The sequence below is a fragment of the Acromyrmex echinatior genome, chromosome 19, assembly GCF_024713525.1.
Source record: "Acromyrmex echinatior isolate Ae372 chromosome 19, ASM2471352v2, whole genome shotgun sequence".
Taxonomy (NCBI): Eukaryota; Metazoa; Arthropoda; class Insecta; order Hymenoptera; family Formicidae; genus Acromyrmex; species Acromyrmex echinatior.
In genome coordinates this window covers 1,493,904-1,499,903 of record NC_141870.1, presented here as the reverse complement: position 1 = coordinate 1,499,903, position 6,000 = coordinate 1,493,904, and positions in this window count along the sequence as shown.

Sequence of the window (6,000 nt, the reverse complement as noted above, 5' to 3'; positions counted from 1 at the left end):
GACAATAATGGAAGAACAATTAGCGTTCGGTAGCGAAACGGGTGCGGCGTATCTCCTAAGAATACCGATGTTTCCCAAACAAGGATTTATGCCAGGAAAAAAAGGTGGCGTCATCGCGGATTACGCGTCCACCTTGGTCATTCACGGACCAGTTTCTCCGTTTGTTGCGAATTTGGCGACACTACGACATGCCCAGCCGGACAGAAAGGGATTGTGTATGCTCGTATACATATGCTTGTGCCGTGAGCCTTAATACTTCTTACTGTCATCGTAATGCGCTCCTGATGACACAAGGACAATGCCGTCCTCGAATACAGGAGCCGGCATTCATCTACGCGTAATTTTGCGGTCGAACCGCACCAATCTCTTTGTTGTGCCGATATTGGAGTGTAAAATGAGATTTCGTGAGTTTGGCTCTACTTTGGACGCAGCAGGTTTTATGTGCACGACGCGCTCAATGAAATTAAAAATCCATTAAGATTTTTTGACAACATGCAATTTCCTTTAACAAGCTTCAAAATGTGTATATATTAATAACGTTTGATAGTGTTGTAAAAAGATAAGTGGGATGTCACTGTTATTGAATCTATATAAATTATTAAACCATTAGCGAATAAATTAGTATTGCTTTAAATATCAATTTTAGATGAAAAATTTATAGAAGTAAGGATAACAACTTTAAAAGAATATTCTAATCAAATTCTGGTCAAAATAAATAAAAATAGCAAATAGAAAAGATAACAAATATTTGTTATCTTTTCCCTTCTCTATTTGTCTTTTCTTTTCTTTTTTTCTTTCATTATCAGAAAATGTTCCAAGCTATTTGAAATATATTAAATCATAAGTGACAATCAATCAAAAGATAGCTCCACTGGCTAGAATTTTTGATTACGATATCTCTAATGTATACAGAGAAAAATTATGTTTACATTAAAGAAATTGTTGATTTTTTAAAATTGAAACGAAAATACCTTTGAGGAAAATAAAAATTTACTTAATTTTAAGAAATATGACATTTAAATAAAAAGAACTTGTTTTAATCGTAACGTACACATTTCTTTGATTTAAACAATTCTTTTTTTAATTAGAGAAGCTTTTCCCTGGGTGTACTAATATCAATCGCTTAAAATTTCAAACATTAAAAAGTATTTACACGGTAAATTGGACAAAACGCTCGGACGTGAATTAATTAATTTTCAATATCAAAATCGGTGATTAGTGAATCATATTCACTCTTGTCAAGTAATAGTTGCTAAAAATGCATTTTAAGACCGAATATATTATGTGGACGAGCGACGTCGCTAGTTTCCGTTCGTGTAACCGACTTCTGCGACAATCTATTTTCGGACTGCAGGTGGTTCCTCGGACGAGCGGAATCACATGTTAGGCTCGTCCTCTGTGCCGCAAGTGTCAGGAGGAGTAACCCTTCGATCGTCAATCACCCGGCGATCGTAGCGAACTTCCTGAGAACGATAGGGAGAGTGCCGACTTAGAATCTGTTTTACACCACGGAACATCAATTATACGTTCATTATAATATGTAATTGGATTTTTTTTTCTTAAGATCTAAGACGCGGAAATTAATTGATTCTCTTAAGGAGACACGATTTCCGAATATGTCGGCACCGCTTTGAAATCTCATTTCTGAGTCAATCTGTCGGTTCGTAAATATTTCTTTGAAGAATATAAGGCAGAAATTCATACGATAAAGCGCAAAGAAGACGCAATACTGTAATTTGGAACAAGACAATGAAAACGTCACAGTTTCATTACACTTAACGTAACTTAATTATCCAGGTGACATGGCAGGTAGGGCGACATGGCGACAGCTTGTATTACAAAATACTTCACGTGTAATCTGACTCTTTTCTCCTTAAACTAAATATCTCGTTCTTTCGAATTACGTTGGCGTTTGTAGACGGAAGTCCGGTGGCCGAGGGATCGAGTGGTCAATGGCACGACTCACAAGGGCCTAGCCCTAGCTCAAGAACAACACATCGGAAAATACCGCGTACGGTCGTCGTGAGGCGGGAGGCATCTTTCCCACACTCTCGCTTGTGAAAGTTCGTTACGATTTCCCGCACGTGCATCAACTCGTCAAGGAAATGCCGCTTGCGATTTCATATCGGCAACGAGATCGCGGTAATGGTACCTGAAAACAACGTTATAGCGTTATCGTGCCGCACTGCGCAGGAGCTAACTCTGTGTCTCATCTGTGTCTCATTGTATCGCATGCCGCATAGTCGACGTATCTAAATTGTGCGATTGACCATTAAAAATGTATCGCGTGATGAACGCGTGAGAACACTACGCATCTCGGAATGATTCACACATTTGCGTGAGAATTGGCAATCGAGGGGTGAATGGCGATCGAGTGGTAATCGATAGGACGGATTAGCCTTGCACGTATATAATTTTAATAAATAAAATAATGTCGCCCACGTAGCGTATCATCTGCAAAAAGAAAAACGTATTGTAACGTCATATAATTGTTTCACTCGTAGAAAATGTGTTCACATCTCGTATCTTCCTCGGGAGAAGTATATTTCTCGCCTAGGGTTCGTCGCAATCGCCATAAATATCATCTCCGCATGAGTAATCTATATAATATGGCGTTGAAAAAATCGGTTAAAGATACGAAAGATGAGGAAAGACTGGGATAACAACGATGGGGGTGTATCTTCATTTTTCTTGTTGAACGTGTATTAGGACTGTTAGGAGGGTTGCAATCGTGCAGTGAGTACTTATACTTTTCCAAAATAAAAATATGAAAATATACGAAATGAATGGAAAGAGGAAGTATTTTTCTCTCTCTGTTTCAAATTTATATTCTTATTAGTGATCGAATTGTGATGACTTTCAACTTGTTTTTCAATTCTAAAAACTACCGCACGCTAAATGACGTATAACTGTATATACACAGCATAAGTCCATCTAGACCATTGAACATGTTACATAAATCAATATGACAACTTTATGTTGGATGCTCATTGATTCAGACAGTCTCAGGTCACATACAAAATAGGCTGCATAAATATAACATAAGGCTCCTGGACCAATAAGCATTCGAAGATGAAGACGCCATATTGATTATACAATATAAAATACTCACTGGCTGCGTTCAGCAGACTCAACAGTTGAATGAGCTATTCTTCTAGATCTAAAAGTCTGATTGAACGAGTTAAAATACATCAATACAGCGAGCGCTCATTGAGTCTGCTGAACACAGTCATTAGTTCAGGGACCTTATACTAATATTATGCAGCTTATGTGTCATTTTGTGTGTGATGTTTCTTATGCTATGCTACGCATTTTGTGTACTATAATCTTGTGAGAAAAAAAAAAGAAAGGAAATCTAAATGAACGAATATAATGAAATAAATAATAATTAATATAATTATTAACGTAAAATATTAAAAATTATTGACGAAACATTTGCACTTTTACTGAATCATCCTCAGCCACAAATATAATAATAATTATACATATAAAATAAGTAATGAAGTAGGTTTATATTCTTGCAATTAGATAATTTTTAACAATAGAGATTTCGTTTCTGCCGCCAATCTTATATCGAATTTGGAAATGTTATTGAGAGGAGGATTTCAAAGAAATGTTTTTTGTATTAAATGGTACTGTATTCAAAACACATGTCTATTATATAATGAATTCTTTTATATAGAAGCGAAACATTGTATCAAACATTGTAACATCTGACCACGAAACATTTGTATCGATTCGTATCATCCCTATAGATCGATCAAACTATATCACGATTTACGAGACATTCGATATCCCATCTTCGATTCCAGTCGTCTATGTGTCTATCGAGATCAGATTGTCCAAGATTGACACGTCAGGATACAACCGCAATGGCGTCAGTCAGCCATTGCACATGTGATAATTCCGATCGCGTTACCCTTCATGTAGCACTCACCCCCCGATGCGTTCAAGTAGGGGTTGCGAGTCTCTCGCTATGATCTTCTCTCTCTCTCTCTCTCTCTCTCTCTCTCTCTCTCTCTCTCTCTCTCTCTCTCTCTCTCTCTCTCTCTCTCTCTCTCTCTCTCTCTCTCTCTCTCTCTCTCTCTCTCTCTCTCTCTCTCTCTCTCTTTCCCCTTGCCCAAACGAGAGAGCCCCAAACGAGTCTTGACCGGTCAGCGCCAGATAAAAGCTTTTTCCTTCTGCAGCTGTTAAACCGGTGATCTCTACAGTTGCGCGCTCCTGAAACTCACAATGCTCATAGTAGCCTGATCCATAGCTCTCGGACATAATCGCCGGACATATAAAAAAGAGGAAAAGTATGTTGCCCACTAACTGACTGAACTAGAATTAGCAAAGTGACCGATTAGCTGCGTGCTCTTTACAATCGCGGAGTAAAAGATCGGACAGATGTAGAATGCCTTTGAATTGCACGCGATGTGAATTCGTGAATAGCCGACAAATCGAGAATATTATCGCAATAAAAGCTTTCAAACAATTTGATGTTGGATAAAAGCTACTAAAATAACTTGGAGAATTTCAACAAAGTAACACACACAAATTGTCGAAAAAAAATTTGTTGTTCTGAAACTATATACTTATATTTTTAAATAATATACGTGGCACTTGTGTGATATTAAAAAAATTAATATTAGCGTTTAATAATACGCAAATTATAAAAGTTTAGTTCTCCTAAGTTCTCCTCGTGCAAATTCTTCCAGAGAAATCGAAGTAATTAGGATATAAGTGCAGCGCGCGCGTTTTCCAATCGCAAAGTGCATCAGGAGGAAAATTCTCGGTCATAATGAAAATCGGTGCAGTTGCAAGGCTGCAATCTGCGATGCCCCTCCCGAGAAAGTTTTAATTTGAGTTTCAACGATATTTTCTGAAGCGCAGTTCCCAGTCGCGTTCGTACAAGTAAGGCGGATCTCGAGCAAAAGTACCATTACGTCCAAGTTCGAGTGTAACCACTTAAATCTTGATGAAGTTCAACGGCGCTAAGTAAGATGTATACAACGTGATACTGCCGCGTAAATTCAATAAGCACGAAAGATGGAAGAGATATAAAACGCGAGATAAACGACCTCGAAGTAAGCAGATCTCGTTAGGGTGCGATCGCTTATTTGCGTAAGTCAACCCGCGGTGTAATTACCTTTGTTATTTTTTCATTAAATTCCTGTCAAGTTTAAGTTCCTGAGTGCTTGGTTGCTAAAAACAATTTTATAATCAACGATATGTACATACAGGGAGTTTCCGAATTATCGCGTAAATTTTGTACGACGACCCTCTTTGCGAAAAAATTCACGTTTCTACTACGATGCCGGTCGATTAGTTTGTTTTTAATTTATATAATGCATGCGCCTCTTAAAGAAATATCCCAATTGCTTTATTGAAATAAACGTGTCGCCATTATTGATATACGTAATATTTGGTCACTATATCTCTTGAAATTTTTATATAAAACCTTGATGACGCATTTTGCTCTAATATTAATCATTCTCGAAGGAACCACATAAACTCGGAAATCATAAAAGTGTAACGTTTTGATTGTTATCGGAATTAATACCACGTTTGATATTCGACACGCATATGTAGGTCATGGGCTTCTTCTAATTTAATTTGCCTAGATCGTATCTTGTCGTAAGCTTGTTATACGTAACTATTTCATCATTATTGAATTTGTTCGCGTATGTATATATATTTAATTGTTACTCATATACAATAATTTTTTAAATATCTTGTTATTTCCCTGAATCAAATTATTTTACGTTTATCAATTTAATGTGTAAAATGAGGAGGGATTGGTTGCAACGGGTTGCTCCCAAGTACTCTAAAAAATTTTAAGATAATATATCTGAAATTTTAAAGCTATAGGGTGACAAAATTGAAGAAAAAAAACAATATTTGTTCTTCAATTTTGACACCCTATATTCTTGAAGCTAAATCGTTTCAGACATATATAAAGTATAATTTTTTCCTTGAATTATATACAATAAGGAATCGCCCCTTAAAATTTTTTAG